At 46.4% G+C, this 20,639-nt stretch overlaps 1 pseudogene; it reads right to left on the bottom strand.

Annotated features, from left to right (window-relative positions):
* Positions 1-1,012: 1,012 nt before the first annotated feature.
* On the bottom strand, positions 1,013-9,100 carry LOC140615330 (probable protein BRICK1 pseudogene; annotated as a pseudogene).
* Positions 9,101-20,639: the final 11,539 nt, after the last annotated feature.

Below are 20,639 nucleotides of genomic sequence, written 5' to 3'. Positions count from 1 at the left end.
ATTCAAGTTCACTGATTCTTTCCTGGCTGTTTCCAGTTTGCTGGGAGTTGTTTATGTCTGATATGTTGTGCTTTTTCCTATTTAAAATTTCTATCATTTGGTTCTTTTTTTTTCCTTAAGATTTATTTATTTATTTAAGAGAGAGAGAGAGAGAGAGAGAGACAGTAGGAGCGGGTGGAGGGGCAGAGGGTGAAGGAGAGAAGCAGATTCTGTGCTGAGCCTGGAGCTTGATTCAGGGCTCCGTACAATGATTCAGATATCATGACCTAAGCAGAAACCAAAAGTCCAATGCTCAATTGACTGAGCCACACAGGCACCCTTGATTCTTCTCTTTCTCTCTCTCTCTTTTTTTTTTTTTTTCAAAGTTGAGGAGTTTATTAGGGAAATATGAGAGGCAAAGATACCCCAAGTGACAGAAAGAAAATTCTGAAAATGACCCTTCAGGCCAAGTGGTGGCCTGGCCTTGACCTCCCCCAAAGGACAAGAAACTGGTAGGTTAAAAAAAAAAAAAAAAAAAAGAAACTGGTAGGTTAGGACATTCTCTGGTGGCCACCTTGCGGGGGGGGCGGGGGGGGGGCCGCGGCAGCGTAAGTGTCTCAGCCAGGTCTGCCTCCCACCCCCACCCCCCCCACCCCCACGCCAAAGATGGAAAGGAGACAAAGACTGTTTATAGAATCAATGCAGAGGCAATGAGAGCTGTAAGGAAAGTCTGAGAGAGGGAGAGATGGAGAGGACCTTAACAAAGAGTCCCAGGCAACTGGCTCTGAGCGTTTCAAATACACTGATCAACAGTTCTACAAAACGTTACTTTAAAAAAAGGTAAAATGCCTAATGTTGGTTTCAAGAGTTCCCCTGGACTTCTTCCCACATGCCACATCACACATCGATGTACATGGCAGAGCCCAAAGGCCACACTTTTGAAAAAAGAAAAACAAGAATAAGCCCTGTTGCTCTTTAAGAAGAGAGGAAGGAGCTGAGGCTGCTGGGGCCGGCCTGTGTTCCATAAAGCAACAGCTTGGCATAGTTCTAGGTGAGGGTCTCACCGTTTGTCACCCGTGCTTCAATGTACTCTATTCTCTGCTCGAGGGCTGTCAATTTCTCGTTTAGTGTTGCAAGTCTTGAACGACAAGAGGTGTCTCAATGTATTCCCGGTTCGCCCAGTCCTGGTGAATCTCCCGCTGCACGGGATCCTCCTGGCCCGCCGTGGCTGCCGCCTGAAGAGCGATTCTTCTCTTTTTATAGTGTTTGTCTCTGTTCTAAAATCTCCCATGCATTTCTACAGGCTATTTTCTCCTCTTGATCCTTCACTTAATAATCATAGTCATTTTAAAGTCTCTGTTGTATAGTTCCAACATCTTCTAATTCCTACCATCTTTCTGTCTGGTTCTGCTTTGTGTTTTATTTCTTGATAATGGATTTTTTTCCGTGTTTTTAAAAATAAATATCTCCTATTTTTTTTTTTAAATGAAATGCCAACCATCATGTATAGAAAAGGAGAGGAAAGTATGGTAAATAGAATTTATGTCTGGGGGCACCTGAGTGGCTCAGTTGTGGAGCCTTTGGCTCAGGTTGTGATCCCAGGGTCATGGGATCAAGTTCTGCATCAGGCTCCCCAGTGAGCCTGCTTCTCCCTCTGCTTATGTCTCTGCCTCTCTCTGTGTTTCTCATGAATAAATAAATAAAATCTTTAAAAAAAAAAGAATTTGTGTCTAGAAGTGGGCATGCTTCTTTTTCTTTTAGATAGTTAATGTGATATTGGAGTCAATAGTCAGGAACTGGGCTGAGCCTGAGTGTTATTTTCATTGTTTGGAAGGCACGCTAGTTTCTTTCTTTTTTTTTTTTTTAATTTAAATATATATTTGTTTTTTAAAGGTTTTATTTTCAAGTAGTCTCTACACCAAACATGGGGCCTGAACTCATAACTCCAAGATTAAGAGTTGCACTCTCCTCTGACTGAACCAGCCAGGTGCCCCTAAGGCATATTAGGTTTCAAATGTTTCCATGATTGCTTGCTGTTAACTTGTGCTTAAAGGGATGTCAGCCTCTCTGCTAGCTTGCTTTTCTTTTCTTTTTCCTTCTTTCCTTCCTCCCTTTCTTTTCTCTCTTCTTTCTTTTCTTTCTTTCTTTCTTTCTTTCTTTCTTTCTTTCTTTCTTTCTTTCTTTCTCTTTCCTTTTCTTTCTCCCTTTTCTTCTTTCAACAGCTTTATAGAAATATAATTCACATACTATACAATCATTTATTTATTTATTTATTTATTTATTTATTTTTAAAGATTTTGTTTATTCATGAGAGACACACACACACACACACACACACACACACACAGAGGCAGAAACACAAGAAGAGGTAGAAGCAGGCTCCACACAGGAAGCCCGAAGTGGGACCGGGATCCCAGGATCATGCCCTGAGACAAAGGCAGACACTCAACCACTGAGCCACCCAGGCATTCCACAATTCACCATTTAAAGTGTACACACTTCAGTAGACTTTAGGATATTCCCAGAGTTGTACAGTACCACTACAGTCAAGTTCATAACTTCTTTATCACCTCAAAAACAAAAACAAATAAAAACCCTGTGGTTGCCAGGGCAACTGGAGGGAAGAGAGACTAGGCTCAGTTTCTGTCTGGGGTATAGAAAAGTTGTGGGAACTAGAGAGTGGTGTTGGTTACACAATACTGTGAATATACTTAACGTCACTGAATAGTATACTTTAAAATGGCTACAGTGAGGGGGCACCTGGGTGGCTCAATGGGTTAAGCATCCAACTCTTGATTTTGGCTCAGGTCAGGATCTCAGGGTCATGAGATCCAGCATGTCAGCCTCCATGCTGGGCATGGAGCCTGCTTAAGCCTCCTTAAGATTCTCTTCTTTTCTCTCTGCCACCCCCTCTCTAAAAAATAATGACAATAAATAAATAAAATGGTTACAATGGTAACTTTTATGTGTATTTTACCACAATTAATTTTTTTTAGAAAGAAACCCTCTACCCTTGAACTCTCAATCCCCAAACCCCATCCATCACAACTCTAAGCAACCACTTCTCTATTTTTCTATCTCTATATATTTGCCTATTTTGGACATTTCATATAAATGGACCCATATAACATGGGATCCTTTGTGTTTGGCTTCTTTCACTTAGCATTTTTAAAGGTTCATCCTTGCTAAAGATTAAATGTTTGCATTCCCCCCAAATTATTATATTAAAAACCTAATGCCCAAGGTGATGGTAGTAAGTGGAGTTTGGGAGAGGTAAGTTATGAGAGTAGAACCCTCATTGGGATTAATGTCTTTATTTATTTGTTTTTTAATTGGAGTTCAATTTTTCAACATACAGCATAACACCCAGTGTTCATCCCGCCAAGTGCCCCCCTCAGTGCCCATCACCCAGTCACCCCAACCCCCCGCCCATTTCCCCTTCCATTACCCCTTGTTCATTAATGTCTTTATAAAAGAGACTCCAGAGAATGAGCTGGTCCCTTCTACCACGTGAGAACACAGCAAGAAGCCATTGGTCTGCAACCTGGAGTGGACTCTCACTGGAACCCGACCAACCCTGACACCCTAACCTTGGACTTCCAGCCTCTGGAACCATGAGAAAGAGACTTACTATTTATAAATTAGCCAGTCTATGGTGTTTTGTTAAAGCAGCCTGAATGGATTAAGATAGTCCTCGTGCCAGTATCAGTATTCTTTATGCTCAAATAATATTCACCTGTATGAATACTACACTTTGTCTATCCACTCATTAGTTTATGTGAGTGTAAGGGTTATTTCCACCCTTTGGCTATTATGAATAATGTTGCTACCACTATCAACAGTCAAGTACAAATTTTTGTGTAAACATGCTTTTTTTTCTCTTGATCTATACCTAGGAAAAGTACTGCTAATGATAACTCTGTTTAAGTTACTGAAGAAACACCAGACTGTTTTGCAGAGTGCCTGCACCATCTTACATCCCCACCAGCGGTATTTGAGGGCTCCAATCTCTCTACATCTTCACTAACACTTCTTTTCTGACTTTTTGATTTTAGCCCTTTTAGTGGGTATGAAGTGGTCCCTCCTGTGGTTTTGATTTGCATTTCCCTAATGACTAGGGATATTGAGCATCTTTTCACATGTTTGTTGGCCACTTCTGTTCTCCTCTAGAGAAATGTCCCTTCACATCCTTTGCCCTTGTTCCTTTAGTTGGGTTGTCTTCTTCTTATTGAGCAGTAAGAGTTATTTATGAATATTATATATTATGGATACCAGTCCCTTATCAGATATGTGCTTTGCCAATATTTTCTCCCGTTCTGAGGGTTGACTATTCAGTTTCTTTGTAGTGATCTTTCAAGCACAAATTTTAAAATTTGGGTGAACACTTACCTAGTGTTCTTGTTCCCCTCTCGGTTTTCCATAGTTGTGCTCCTGTGCCATGGAGAGCAACTCTCTCCATGCTCTTGTCTGAGCAGCACACTGCTGTTTTCGCTTGTTACACTGTGCTAAGGTCACTGCAGGTTCAGTGAGATCTCTATTATGTGGGCTCAGCTGGGTCTTGAGCAGGCCCTTGTACACCTTGGTCTCGAGGAAGGATTATCTCAGCATTCTTGAGCCTCTTCCCCACAGCAACTATCTGTTGTCTTACATCTGCGGTTGGTCTTGTAAGGGAAAAACCAATGGTAGCCCACCTCTGCTTGGTATCATGGCAGGTTCCTAGGCTAGAGACATTTCCTGTCTGTCTCCCAGGGGAGTGGATTTTTTCTATCTTTTCTATAACACCAGCGGATCTTGACCTGTGTCCTAGCGGCAGCCAGAAGGTTTTTCCTACCCCTCCTGCAAGTCAGATGAATTTTGCTTCTACTCTTCTTCCAGAGGCCTGTATTTTTACCCAGACCCTGGGAACAAAATGATATCTTTCCCTTCCCTAGAGACTAAGGCTTTTGCTTCATCAGAAGGGAGTCAGAACATGAGACTGAGGTGTTTGAACTGCCCAGAGCCACAGAAGGCAGTTCTCTCTAGCATCTTACCCAGTTTTTCTTGCAGGTGTTTGGAGGAGGCATGTGGAGGAGAACTGCAAGTCAGCTAGAACTCCCCTTTTACTAGAGGCTCTCAGTTATTTCCAGCTGACGTGCTGGGCAACACTAGATCTTTAAGATTCATTATGAGTTATCTGATTTCTTCTTACCTACTTACGTAGCAGCCAGCCACCTTTCTTCTGTGTCCTGCCAGAGGTGACAGCATTAGTGTGTGCTGTCTTGGAGGACTTGTTCTATTAACTCCAAAGCATGAACTCGAGCAGAAGCCGAACAGTGCTTCATGAGGACTCATTCTTGCTGTCCACAGGGACTGCAGGTCAAGACTTAAGGGTCAGGTACCCCTCAGGTGTGGCCTTGAACAAATCCCCTCAGACTTCCCAGCTGTACAATGCAGTCCCGTGGAAGAGGGGTAATGGTGGAGGCGGCCTACCAGACTACCTGGAATTTAATCCCAGCCCCACTCGGTACAGCAGAGTGATCCCACGGTGAGCTACTCAACCTCTCTCTGCCTCAGTTACCTTATCTGTCCAATGTGGACAATAATTACATCCACCTCTCTCTATGATGCCTGCTATATAGCATTAGGTGCTATCGTCATTAATAATACAAGTAATAGTAATAGTAGTAGCAGTAGTAGTATCATACTACTAAAAAGAACATCACTATTAATATTACTGTTACTCTTGATGATCTCCAAGGTTCCTTCTACTGTGAAGTATTTATTCATTTATTTTCTGAAAAGGATCTGCCAGGTAGGCCAGGTAATAAAAACGACTACCCTGGGAAGAGGAAGGCTGGCCTCCATTTGCTGTGTGACCTTTGCTCAGACCCTGGCCAACTCTGGACAATAGTGTCCTTCTGTAGAGTACAGTTTGAACCAGCAGGCTGCAACTGGTTGAATCTGTATCAGGGAGCAAGGTAGGGAGGGAATCAAAGGAGAGCTTTGGAGCTGTCAGCCCACAGACATCATGATGCCTATTTGTCTAAATTACAAATCTCAGAAGACAGGTAATCAGAGCCCTCGTGTTCATAGAGCACTTTAGTCATCAAAATTCACTCATAAGCATGTTCTCTTTAACTGTTGACAATGGCTTCTTGGGATGTGTGTGTCAGGGATTGCTGATTTCAGTTTGACAGCAGAGTGAGATCCAAAGAGGGATTAGGTCAAGGGTGCCCATGACAAACAAGATAGAACTGGGCTGGAACCCTGGGTCCAGACTTGGTGCTTTTCCATGAGCTGCAGGCATTGGGTGCCTGCTCCCCTGCATTTTCCTAGCAGGTTGTCCTTCTCTCCTTGGGAGGGCTGGTAGGACTCATCAGAGCAGAGAGGCCTGAGGAGGGAAATCTGGAAGGCTGGTAGTTGGACCTGCACCTTGTCCCCCGTGCCAGACAACAGCATCTCCAGGGTAGGATTTGGGTGTCCCCCTTTGCAGCTTCCTGGTCCGTTGGGCCTGAGAAGTCACAAGAGTTCTGTTGAATGAAGACTTGAGTAAATTCTCTCCCATTTTTGTTCAGGCTTATGCAGTCCTAACCCTCCAGGGCTGGTAATGAGCCTGGAGTCCCTACCACATTTCAGGCCCAGCCCAGTGTGGGGAACACTAATAAATATTTGTTAAAGGGATCATACCAGCAAACCCAAGTCTTGCACAGATTCAAACAAACAAAGACAAGGGGTCGGGGAGAGAATGGGAAGTTATTGTTTAATTGATATAGAATTTCCATTTTAGAAGATGAAAGAGTTCTGGGGATGGATGTTGGTGATCAGACAATGTGAACACATTTAATGCCACTGAATCATACTCTTTCAAATGGTTAAGATGGCTCCCTCAGAGCCTCCAGGAGGAACCAACAGGGTGGACAACCTGACTTTGGATTTCTGGTTGCCAAAACTGTGAGAGAATAAATGTCTGTGGGTTTTTTTAAAAAAAGATTTTATTTATTAGAGACAGAGAAAGGCAGAGACATAGGCAGAAGGAGAAGCAGGCTCCCTGTAGGGAGCCTGATGCAGGACTCGATCCCAAGACCCCAGAATCATGACCTGAGCCAAAGGCAGATGCTCAACCTCTGAGCCACCCAGGTGCCCTCTGTGTTTTAAGTTAAAAAAAAAAAAAAAAAAAAAAAGAAAAAGAAAGAAAGAAAAGAAAGGGTTAAGATGGTACATTTTATGTTACTTACATTTTACCATCATCTGAAAAGAAAGTTGACAAAAATACATTTTCTAGCCTGAAGAAATAAAACAAAATTAAGCTTGAATTATTTCTATCCATTTCATCAAATGGAAAGGAAATACAGTTTGGCTATGGCCTTCAGCACACCCTGACATACACACACACACACCCATCCTTATCCTGCATTCATCCACCTATTGTGAGGACCCACGGGCACCCAGCCCTGGCCCAGAGCACCTGGGGACACTGTGTCTTCTTTCTGAAGCCAGGGGAGGCATTAGAGGTGGGGCAGGTGGGACAGGAAAGAGGGAGGCCATTTGTTTGTTTGTTTGTTTATTTGTTTGTTTGTTTGAAGGAGGCCCTTTAAACTCTCCCCTTTCCAGTTGGTGTCTCCTTTGTGCCTAGTCCTCTGGCTTTTACAAAGGGTGGGAGTTGTCTCAAGTCAATGAGGCCACAGGGCCCAGCCAGTTCTCCAATCCTGGGCTGATATGCAACACGAGCATGAATAGCCCTCAGCTACCCAAAGCTTGCTGTGTGCTGGGGACCCACCAAGTACTCCCCGTGTGTGAACCTATTTAATCCTCACAACAAACCATGAGGCCAGTCTTGCAGTCCTCTCCAGTGATAAATGAGGAAACTGAGGCACAGACGCAGTGAGCAGCTGGTCCATTCAGAGTGCCATGAGCATAAGAAGCAGGTTTGAGGCTTGAATCCTGTGTTCTGAATGCCATGATTCATCATGATCCATCGCTGGCCCTCATGGGGTGATGGGGTCCCTTAAAGTCAGGTGACCCCCTTAAAGTTATTCAGCCAAGCATTGGCAGAGTTGCCATTGGGATCCATGTCTTCTAATACCCAGAATGGTACCTTTCTACCAATTGAGGCCTAATCTGAGAATGAGAAGGTCTAGATTTTGTCCATTGGAACCCCATCTGCCTCCTCATGCATTCCTTTTTTTTTTTTTTTTTTTAAGATTTTATTTATTTATTCATGAGAGACACACAGAGAGAGGCAGAGACATAGGCAGAGGGAGAAGCGGGCTCCATGCAGGGAGCCCGGAACGGGACTTAATCCCAGGACCCCGGGGATCACTACCTGAGTTGAAGGCAGATGCTCAACCACTGGGCCATGGAGGCATCCTGCCTCATTGTGCACTCTTGAAGGCAGTGTGGTGAGAGGTTTGGCAGAGCAATTTCTGCCTGGCTGGTTTCCCACCTTGGAAGATTTCTTTTTTTCCTGCTTTCTGACTCTGGGTACTTTATTTTCCAAGAAGAGATCATAGTTTAAAGGGACACTCTCAGGAATGGGTTACCCAGGCAGGCCAAAGAAACCTCCCTAAGCCAGGGCTGTTGGTGGTGTTGCAGAGAGGGCCTGGGGCCTGCAGGGGAGGCGGGGAGTGTGGTGGCAGCACAGGCTGGCTGTGGAGACGAAGGGCAGGAGCATGCCGAAGGAGGAGCAGCTAGAGACACCCATCCCCTCTCTGTGTGTCCCCTCACTGCATGCATCTCAACACCCTTTGTCCAGCAGGGTCGGGGAGAGAGCTGGGCTAAGTGGTTTCTAAGCTATTCTTCCTGTTTTAGATCAGGTTCCCTAGAAGCAGAGCTTGAGAAGATGAGCCCCTAGATTCACTGGTTAGATTACTCCTTTCTGCCCCTGGATGCCCCCTAGTAAGCATCCTTAAAGTCTCCCCTCCCACCGCCATCAGGTCTAAGAGTCTCCCAAAGAGCCTGAGCAGCTGCGGAAGCTCTTCAATGGAGGTTTGAGCTTTGAAACAACCGATGAGAGTCTGAGGAGCCATTTTGAGCAATGGGGGATGCTTACGGACTGTGCGGTAATGAGAGACCCCAACACCAAGCCATCCAGAGGCTTTGGGTTTGTCACGTACGCCACCGTGGAGGAGGTGGACGCAGCCATGAATCCAAGGCCACACAAGGTAGATGGAAGAGTCGTGGAACCAAAGAGGGCTGTCTCCTGAGAAGATTCTCAAAGACTTGGTGCCCACTTAACTGTGAAAAAGATTTTTATTGGTGGCATTAAAGAAGACACTGAAGAACATCATCTAAGAGATTATTTTGAACAGTATGGGAAAATTGAAGTGATTGAGATCATGACTGACCGAGGCAGTGGCAAAAAGAGAGGTTTTGCTTTTGTGACCTTTGACGACCATGACTCTGTAGACAAAACTGTCACTCAAAAATACCATACCGTTGGGATCCCTGGGTGGCTCAGCTGTTTAGCGCCTGCCTTCGGCTCAGGGCGTGATCCTGGAGTCCCGGGATCGGGTCCCACATCGGGGTCCCCGCATGGAGCCTGCTTCTCCCTCCTCCTGTGTCTCTACCTCTCTCTATGTCTCTCATGAGTAAATAAATAAAAATTTAAAAAAAAATACCATACTGTGAATGGCCACAACTGTGAAGTAAGGAAACCCTATCAAAGCAAGAGATGGCTAGTGCTTCATCCAGCCAAAGAGGCCGAGGTGGTTCTGGAAACTTTGGTGGTGGTCGTGGAGGTGGTTTTGGTGGGAATGACAACTTTGATCGTGGAGGGAACTTCAGTGGTCGAGGTGGCTTTGGTGGCAGTCGAGGTGGTGGTGGATACAGTGGCATTGGGGATGGCTATAATGGATCTGGTAATGATGGAAGCAACTTTGGAGGTGGCAGAAGCTATAACAATTTTGGCAATTACAACAATCAATCCTCAAATTTTGGACCCATGAACGGAGGAAATTTTGGAGGCAGACGCTCTGGCCCCATGGTGGTGGAGGCCAATACTTTGCCAAACCACGAAACCAAGGTGACTATGGTGGTTCCAGCAGCAGCAGCAGCTGTAGCAGCAGCAGAAGGTTTTAATTACTGCCAGGAAACAAAGCTTAGCAGGAGAGGAGAGCCAGGGAAGTGACAGGGAAGCTGTAGGTTACAACAGATTTGTGAACTCAGCCAAGCACAGTGGTGGCAAGGCCTAGCTGCTACAAAGAAGACATGTTTTAGACAATACTCATGTGTATGGGCAAAAAACTCGAGGACTGTATTTGTGACTAATTGTATAACAGGTTATTTTAGTTTCTGTTCTGTGGAAAGTGTAAAGCATTCCAACAAAGGGTTTTAATGTAGATTTTTTTTTTTTGCACCCATGCTGTTGATTGCTAAATGTAATAGTCTGATCATGACACTGAATAAATGTGTCTTTAAAAAAAATAAGAAGAGTATTTTTGGGGGGCTGTGGGGCTGGCTTATTGAGGAAATACCCACTGGAGAAACTGGAGAGGAAGTTGGGGCAGTAGAACAAGGAAAGTGAAGAAGCTAACCAGGGTATGATTCCAAACTGGGAGCAGAGCTGGCTGGAGCCCATGAAAATGCCCCTGAGTGTGCTCTAGCCTAAATGAAGCAGCTGGACTTTACTGGTCTGGGCCAAGGGCAGTAGAGGAGGTATGAACTCCCAGGTGTTTCCCATACTCTGCACATGGGGAAAAACAGTCCTAGGCGAGCCCAAGAGAATTGTAGCGCAGGTGGTCAGAAGGAGAAGTTGATGGAAAGATGGAATAGGGCCCACGGCAATGATCAAAGGGATGCTGGTGGAATGCTGACAGTGGCCCCAGATACCACCTTCAGGATTCATTCCAACATTTCAGATTCTGAGTCTTTCCTAACAGCATCAGATGGATGAGAAATGGGGTGAGGGCGCTGAGAGACAGAGCCTGAAGCCTGTTGCGTAAATGGGAATTTTGGCATGAAGATGGAGGGGAATTTTGGCATGAAGATGAAGGGTACAGGGGAGCCTCAGGGAACCAGATGTCCCAGGCTGACAGGGCTAAGGGGGCCTGACACTCCTCTGGCCTCTCAACTCCTGCCTTTACCCATGTGCACAATCCTACACACTCAGACACTTGGGACAGAAGAACACACTTGTGTGGATGTGCATAGAAGCAAATGCCCTGATGCACACAGACACACACACATAGGCTCATGCACAGCTCTGTACACACTTCCACACAAACCCATGCACATACATGGACACTCTTGCAGAGATATACCACAGACATTCACACTCACTTGTGCACACATATTCCTGAGCTTGTACTGGAAGCATGGCCAGCCAGGTTCTTTCTATTCCCGGCTTTCAGAGGAAGGTAAAATAGGGGGATGGGTGGGGCCCAGAGCCAGGCTAGTTGCAGCTAGCCACTGAAGACTGATCTTTGTCTGCAATGGCCCTGATCACACCAGTCCCAGACCCCAGGCTTGTGTCTGTCTGGGTTACTTGTAGAGGACTGATAAAAATGTCTGGAAGCTTAGCTGCTGCCTCCCCTGCCTCCCTCCTGGTTCCACTCCTACCTTTGACCCAGGCCTTTGTCCATCAGTGGGCCAGAGGCCTCCTGCCCCTGTAGTACGGGTGATCTGCAGTCCAGGGAAGAAAATCAACTGGGGCTCCTGACACGTACCCACTTCCTCCCTGAATGGCAGGTAGCAGTAGGAGCATTGCCATTGAGAAGCAAGGCCAGTGGGCACCTGGGTGGCTCAGCAGTTGAGCATCTGCCTTCGGCTCAGGGCATGACCTCGGGGTCCTGGGATCCAGTCCCGAATCAGGCTCCCTGCAGGGAGCCTGCTTTTCCTTCTGCCTATGTCTCTGCCTTTCTCTCTGTGTCTCTCATGAATAAATAAATAAAATCTTTTTAAAAAGAAGAAAAAAGTAAAGAAAGGCAAGACCATGGTGCAGAATCAGACTGACCCCGGCTCTGAGGCACTCCCAGTCTGGTGGAGGTCACAGGCATTTAAAAAGTGTGACCAGTACTGGGCTGGAAGGAAATGGGGCACTGAGGAAGCCTGGAAGACACACCTAATAGCTTGGGGGTGGGGGTGTGTATGGGATTGGGGAGGCTTTTGGAAGGAGATGATGTCTAAAACCATTCTTAAAAGAACAAGAGGAATTGGATTTGGGTGGAAGGGAGTAGGGCAAAAGGCATTTTAGACAGAGGGAAGAGCTTGTGCAAAATGCTGGCATGAGGAGAAGCCAGGTGCCCTAGGGAACTGGGAGAAGTTCAGCAAGTCTGGAGGAGGGTATGGAAAGGTCGGAAGGCAGGCAGGCCTGCTATAAACCAACCCAAGGAGGCATCCAGAGGGCATGGAGAAACCATTGGGAAATCTTAACCAGGGACAATGATCGTTGCAGATCTGCACTGGGAAGATCGTTTGCCCTCCAAAGTGCAAGGTGGATCTGGGGATGGCTTAAGAGAGATTTGAGATGGAACATAGGGCAACTGATTAAGCGGGGGCTGGTAGGAGCTTTGCAGGCCCAAAGGCAAATCAAGGAAATTAAGTAGGAAACAAAGAGAGGAAACAAATTTTCACAAAATTTTAATTGACAAAATTCAAAGTAAATAATAGAGCACATTTTTTTGGTAATACATGTCTAACGAGAAGAAGGGAATTTCTTGGAGGATGACATTTCACTTAACTGGGGCTCAAAGTTAGTGTTTTCTACCACCAAACTGATTGCAAATGTTCCTCTGGAAAAATCCCTCTTAGCTCATGGATCATTTAAACACAAGGGAGTAGTTTGCTAACCACTGGTCCAGACTAATGGGGCCCGGGTAGAAGCAAGTGTGAAATGAAGAAGGCTCCTCTGTCCCCTCCTCCCCCCATCAAATCATAGAGTCTGAACTTCCACCATTACTTGCCACTCCTGCAAGAGGGGCCGCTACTTCCAGAGGGCTCCAGTTAAAAGGTACCCTTGTTACTAAGAGGGACCAAGATCCTTCAGCCAAGAGGCACTATGAACATCTGTAGTTATAACATCTCAGGGCAGGAGGGACCTGACTCCCTCTCTAGCCCTCTCCCAGGGCAGGACTAATGTCCACGTGTTTCATGGAGTTGCACTATGTCCTAGATATGGAAAGTGACTTGTTTGAGGTCACACTGCAAGGTGCTGGCAGTTGAGATTTGGACCCAAGTCCTAGGATTCCCAGCTGGGTTTCTGTTTTTTATACCACCATGTCCTGGCCCTTGGACAGCACTAGGGGGGTGGAGCACATGGGGGAAGAAGAGTGTCAGGACTCCTCTGCCCAGGACAGGATGCTCCTCAGGCTCCTGAATTCTGCTGGTAACAGTCTAGTGGCAGATCAAGGCTCCTCATTTACATATATTTGCATACATCACTTCTGGATGAGGAACCTGAGGCTTGGACAGAATACATAATTTGCTTGGCATCTCTAATAGGCTAAAACATGGCTCCATGAAGGAGATCCTGGTCCTAGTCTCTAGAACCTGTGTATATTACCTTACATAAGAAAAAAGGGTCTTTGCAGGTATGATTAAATTATGGCTTCTGAGATGAGAAGATTATCCTAGATTATCTGGGTGGGCCCTAAATATGATCACATGTTTCATTATAAGAAAAAGGCAGAGAGACTCTGCTAGATACAGAAACAGAGGGTGATATGACAATGAAAAAAGGAAGACTGGAAGATGCTACTGTACTGGCTTTGGAGATGGAGGAAGAGCCCAGGAACCAAGGAATTTATACAGTTCTAGAAGCTGGAAAAGTTAAGGAAACAGATCCTCCCCTAGAGTCTCTGGAGGGAACACAACGCTGTGAACCACTTCTAAAACTGACACCACCAAACTAACGCATGGATGGCTCAGTGGTTGAGCGTCTGCCTTTGGCTCAGGTCATGATCCCGGGGTCCTGGGATGGAGTCCTGCATCAGGCTCCCCACAGGGAGCCTGCTTCTCTCTCTGCCTATGTCTCTGCCTCTCTCTGTGTCTCTCATGAATTAAATAAATAAAAATCTTTAAAAAATCAATTAATCCATCAATTGATCAATCTGACACCAGTGCAACTGATTTCAGGTGTCTGGCTTCCAGATGTATTAGAGAGTATATTTCTGTTTTCTCAAGCGACCAAGTTTGTGGCGATTTATTGCAGCAGCCTCAGAAAACGAATACAGCATCCCACAGCAATTTTTCTTAATTTAAATAAACTTTTCAATCTTAGAATAATTTTAAATTTGCAGAATAGTTGCAAAGACAGTAACAAAAGTTCTTATATACCCCTCCCCCAGATTGCTCTGCTATTAGCATCTTACATACTGCGGTACATTTGTCACAACTAAAGAGCCAACATTACTACTATTAGTTAAAATCCACAAATTTCTTTATATTTCACTGGTTTTTCCTAATGATCTTTATCTGTTCTGGGGTCCCTTCCAAGATACCACAATACATGTAATTGTCATGTGTTCTTAGCTTCCGGCTATTTCTCAAATTTTTCTTGTTTTTTTTTTTGTTTGTTTGTTTTTGTTTTTGTTTTTGTTTTTGTTTTTGTTTTTTTTTTGTAACTCTCACTTTGGAGGAGTACTGGCCAGGAATCTTATAGAGGGTTGCTCCATTTGGATATATTTGATGTTTTTCTCCTAGTCAGATTGGGGCTCTGGAGTTTGGGGAGGAAGACCACAGAAGTGAGGTGCCATTCTCATCACATCGTATCAAAGGCACATACTGTCAATGTGACTTATCACTGATGTTGCCTCTGACCACCTGGCTGAGATGATGTTTCCATGGTAGAATTACTCACCTTCCCTCTCCTGCCCCCAACTCCTCCCACACTCTCCTGTTGGAAGTAAGCCGCTAGGTGTACCCGAGTTCAAGTGGGAAGGGTTATGCTCCACCTCTTGGAGGGCAGCCTATCCATTCATTATTTGGGATTCTTCTGTGAGAGAAATCCTGCTCTTCTTTCCCATTTATTAATTATTATTCCATCATTAATTTATATCAGTATGTGCTCACGGGGTGTATTTTATACTTCAGATTATAATCCAAATACCATTCTTTGTTTTGTTGCTCAAATTGTTCCAGTCATGGCCCTTGGGAGCTTTTTCAGCTTAGCCCCTGTGTTCCTTTGAGATGCTCATTTTATTTTTTGAGTTCGTCTTTACTTTCTGGCACTACAAGATGCTTCAGACTCATCTTGTGTTTTCTCCCACCCAGAATGCTACCGGGGTGATCTTCAAGGCTCTTTTGGAAGACAGAGCTAGGAAATACACGTACATACATACATGTTTACAATGGTTTCTGTATCTATCTGTCTGTATCTATATCAAACCAAACAATGTCTAATTCCTACTAATGTCTCCCACTGTGACCTCTTACACATGGATCATTCTAGCCTTCCTCCCTTGCTTTGTAACCTCCCCACCTCACCCCATAGATACTGAGAAACCTGGCTCCCACCATCCACTTACCTATTTGTACGCTGTCAGTATACAATACAGCCATTTCCAAATTATTAACCTACATCCCCGTGAGAAATTCAAATTTAGCCAAAGCGTGATATTTACATACAATTTATTTTAACATTAGTCTTGCAATTTCTTGGCAAAACACTATTTTCCAAAGTTCCTTAGGGCAGTTCTTTCTCTCTGACTCCCTCCCTTCAGTGGAGTTTTCTCATACATTTGTAACAGAGTCTTAAGATTCTTCTGTTACAAGCCCGCCTTCCATCTTGGAATCCCCAGACTTTTGTTGGCCTTTTAAAAATTTAATTTCTGTACATGAAGGTTCACTCAATGCAGGTCTCAACAAATGCAGAGTGCCATTTTATACCAGTCCAATACCATACAGAAGCATTCCACCCCTCTAAAGAATTCCCTGTGCTTCTCTTAGTCAAAGGCTCACCCTTTCCAAATCCCTGGCAACTGCTGATGTGCTTTCCATTTCTATATTTCATCATTTTCCAGAAAGTCATATCAGTGGAATCAAATAGCCCTTTTACTCTTGCTTTGTTCACTTAACAAAATGCGTCTAAGAATCGTCCATGTTGTTGTATGAATTTTTAAAAAGATTTTATTTATTTATTCATGAGACACACACACAGAGAGGCAGAGACATAAGCAGAGAGAGAAGCAGGCTCCCTGCAGGAAGCCCAATGTGGGACTCAATCCCAGGACCCCGGGATCATGCCCTGAGCCAAAGGCAGACGCTCAACCTCTGAGCCACCCAGGAGCCCCTGTTGTGTAAATTAATAGCTCTTTCCTCTCTACTTCAGAGTAGCTCCCACTATATTGAAGTGTGATTATCCATTCACCTACTGAAGGGTATCTTGGTCGCTTCCACCTTTTGCTGATTATGAATGAAGCTTCTGTAAACATTGATGTGCAGGGTTCTGTGTGGATTTATTTTCAAATCAGTTGGGTAAATAGCCAGGAGCGTGATTGTTGTGCTATATAGTTAGCTTGTATTTAACTTTATTACAAAATTGCTAAAATTTCTTCCAAAGTAGTATGCCATTTTGAATAGGGTTACTTTAAATTTCACAACTTCAGTACAATTTTTTGATTTTTTCCTTTGTTTCCCAAGCTGGTAGTCAGGAGGTCTCACGCATAAGGCAAAGAGCACTGGCTTTGACATCCTATCTGAGTGTAAATCGTGACTCCAAAAGCTTAAGATAGGACCAGGGTTTATTGCTGGTTTTTGTTCTTTTCAGGGCCCCTTTAAAAGAGGTTATTAGGCGGGATGCCTGGGTGAGTCAGTGGTTGAGCGTCTGTCTGTCTGCCTGATCCTGGGGTCCTGGGATGGAGTCCGGGGTGATGGGGGTGGTGGGGGTGATGGGGGTGGTGGGGGTGGTGGGGGTGGGGAGGCTACTAGGAAGAGTCGGCCTACCCATCTACTTCCATCCACTCCCTGTCTAAACGTGTAACAGTGTACAGAGCACCACTTGGACTGGTTAAAGGTTTTCTGGCAAGGAATGAGGGGGAGTGAGAGTCTAAGAAAAACCCAAAGCTCGTTTGTGATCCACAAACTCTCCCAGGTCTTTCAAAATCCATTTCCCGGCCGTTCCAAAGGGGAGGGGCGAGGAAGAGCCAGCATTTACTGAATATTCACTTATGGATGAAGCATTTGCAGGGGATGAAACAAGCCCCAAGTGGGCGGGTAGCACAGGCAGGCGTGTGTTGCGGCCTAGCAGGTGGGTGGGGTGCTGTAGGCCTCACCTGTCTTCAGGCCCTGCCACTTCCATTGTGTCGTCTGCCCAGTTTGAGGCTAGAACTTGGCAGACAGAGAGCCACAGAAACTAGCTGTCTGGGCAGGCAGCCTTTGTATTGGGACCAGGATTCCGGAAAGTCCTTACCCTCTCTGACACATGAACCTCATTTATTACAAAGAGTGGGTGTCACTGCCGGTGTCACTGAGTTAACGCATGTAAAGCGTCCCACCCAGAGCCCGGCGTGTACTAGGTTCTCACTAAGTGGCTCGGTGCTGGCTCTGCCCTTCCATGGGGTCATTAAGACATGCCCAGTTCAGCCCAAGGCATCCACTGCTCCCCTGGTCCTACCTCTGCCCCTACTCCAGCTCAAGGAACTTTCGGGGCTCCTCCCCGAAGTTCAATTCCTGACTCTGACTGGACAGTTGAGTTTCCCCAGACGGTAGGCAAGGCAAAGTCAGGGACCCTGGCTGCCTTGTTCACCACTCATCTCAATCAAAGTTTGCTGAACAAAGGCCTAGACTTCTAGCCTCCGGGTCCCTTAACATCACTCTTGCCCGCTGAATCGCGAAAGTGGCCATCGCCAGCGTGTGCCCTGCCCATCTACCCTCCCTGCCTCTGCTCACTCAGCAGCTTCCATCTTCTCTGCGTTAGCCTCCTCCTGAACCCTTGCCAAGCACAGTCAGCTCCTTGTGCGACCAATGCTTGGCACATGCCACGTGGCTGCTGGTAGTGCTGTGCCTGCTGACCCCTGTCCCACCTGTCATAAAGCAGTGTCACACAGACTGGATCCCTGTGGGCCCTTTGTTCCCTGCCAGTAATGACATCTGAGAACTTCTCCCCAGGACAAAGGGCAGCATGATTTCTAAAAGACTCCAGCTCACCCAACACTTGAGGGCCTCTGACCCTGTCTACCACGTCTCGTCTGACAGATCCTGTCGTCCTCTGGCTATCTGAAGCTATCCATGTGTGTGCTGGGGTGGGGGACTATCTCCCCACACAATGTGGGGGCCCCTGCGGCAGGCTCTGGGGGCCCTGCGGAGATGTCAGGAGGTGCTAAGTTAATAACTGACCTCTTCTATGTGCACGTCTGGCACACCGCATTAGCTGGGGAGGCCAACCACTATACAAACACCTGCAATCTCCTGGGGGAAGGACATGTTTTGCTCAAAGTCCAGGGTAGTTGTTCCATCTGCAGCCCTCCTCCGAAATCAGACCCTGGCCTCCTTTCTTGTGCTGCTGAGGTCTTCACGTGAGGCCTCCGGGTCACAATGAAAAGGGAAGAATTCTCTGTCCTCTGGTCCCCCCGAGTCTCTTGCCACTCCCCTCACCCATCCTGACACCCTCAAATCTCATGATCACCTCCTACTCCATCTCAGCCAGGCCAGAGGCAGGGTGGTGCAGGTCATAGCCAGTGGAGGTTATGGCTGGTAGCGGGGCACGGGGCGAGCTCATGGCCAGCAATCCCCTAATCCGTGCTTAAACTGTGCCCCCCACCATTTGGGGACCCTCTCTATGGCCGGCCAGGAAAGCTACCTTGTGCAGCAGTACACAGCATGGTATGGCCCAGTCTAGTCTCTGAGGGCTCATCTGCGGTCACTGAGGTAGCTAGCATCCAAGCTGACCCCCAGTGACCTCACCTCCTGAGAGTCACATCCTTGTCCGGAGTGTGAGCAGGACTTAGTAACTCACGTCTCACTAATACAACAAGGAAGAATTGATGGTGTGTGATGCTAAGGCTAGGTCATAAAAGGTAGTGTGGGGGATCCCTGTGTGGCTCAGCGGTTTCGCACCTGCCTTTGGCCCAGGGCGTGATCCTGAAGTCCCGGGATCGAGTCCCACGTCGGGCTCCCGGCATGGAGCCTGCTTCTCCCTCTGCCTATGTCTCTGCCTCTCTCTCTCTCTCTCTATCATAAATAAATAAATAAATAAATAAATAAATAAATAAATCTTTAAATTAAAAAAAAAGGTAGTGTGGCCCTTCTCTCTCCTTGCTCTGGGAGAAGCCATGTCATTGGCAGCTGTGTGGAAAGGCCTTCACAGAGGGGGACAGAGCCACCTGCCAACAGCCACATAGGTGAGCTTGGGAGTGGATCCTCTAGCCTGACTTGTCTTCTGGGACTGCAGCCTCAGGAGACATCTGAGTCAGAACCACCCACCATCACTCTCCCAGCCAAGCCGCACCCCCCCCCCCCCCCCCGCACTCCCCCTCCCGCTCCGCCCGGAAGCCACTCTCAGATCCTTGACCTCAACAACTGTGAGACAATAGATGTTTGTGGCTTAAAGCAGCTAGGTTTAGAGTGTCTGTTACATAATAATACATAACATAAATAAATAATTAATAATAAATTAAATAATAACTGATTTAATCACCTCCGAAGGCAAGGCCTGGGTCTTCTAGGCCTCATTCCTGCCCCAGGCCCAGCATGCTGGCCCAAGAGGAAGTACCGTGTGATGATTCCTTTATGTGTGTTACTGAGGTGCCCTAGGTCCTGCACTGGCTACTGAGGTGGGGCTGAGGGTGACAAGGTTATAGCCTTGGCCCTAAGGGCTTTCCCAGTCTACTGGGAGACAGAGAAGTCCACTCACTTATTGATGACAGTGGCCCTTTCACCCCTGAAACTAGGCCCCAGAAGGGGTAACTAACTCTGGTTCAGGGCAGTGAGGCGGGAGGCAGGGTATGAGGGCAGGTGGGGTGTGTTGATCGCCAACAAATGAGGCACCCTTTGAGGATGAGTGACTTCAGCCAGGTCTTGGAGGAAGCATGTTTCAAGGAAAGGGAACAGCATGCCCCAGGACACAGCAGGTACAACAGCAAGGTGCACTCTGCAAGCAATGAGGATGCCAGAGTGATGAGGTGCAGGGGAGGAGATCCAACAGATGAGGCTGGTCAGGTCTAGGGGAAGATAAGAAAGGCTCTGGAGGCTGAGGAGGACTTTGGCCATTATCCTGAGACCTTGGAGACCATTATAGGGAGCTGGGTTTTGTTTAGAGAATGGAGGCAGGTGCTTTATGTGGGTAGGCAGGAGGCAGATCACTGAAGGCAGGAGTATCATGCATGGGACTGTGACCACCCAGCAGTCACCCAGGTGCTGAGTGCTGTGGCAGAGTGAAGGGAAGTCTGGGGCACCCCGTGGAGCCCCTTCCTCAAGCAGGGGCATTAAGGAAGACTTTCTTGAATAGAGGAAACCAGTATTGAAGGATGAAGAGGAATCTCCCAGACAAAGAGGGAGGTAGGTGGAGGTGGAGGGGAAGATGCCATTCCTGGCCGAGAGAACAGCATGGGCAAAACCTCGAGGGAAGAAAGAGCAAATCTGATACAAGGAACTGCAAATGGTTTGGTATGATGGGAGCCCATGGCTAAGGGAGAAAGACAAATGAGGATGAAGAAAACTGGGCCAGATGACGGAAGAGTGGCGAAAGGCAGGCTACAAAACCTGGACTTGAAGGTGAACATCTGACTTCCTCTGACTTCTGCAGATGC

The sequence above is a fragment of the Canis lupus genome, chromosome 23 (assembly GCF_048164855.1).
Source record: "Canis lupus baileyi chromosome 23, mCanLup2.hap1, whole genome shotgun sequence".
NCBI lineage: Eukaryota > Metazoa > Chordata > Mammalia > Carnivora > Canidae > Canis > Canis lupus.
This window is presented reverse-complemented; position numbering and strand designations above follow the sequence as displayed.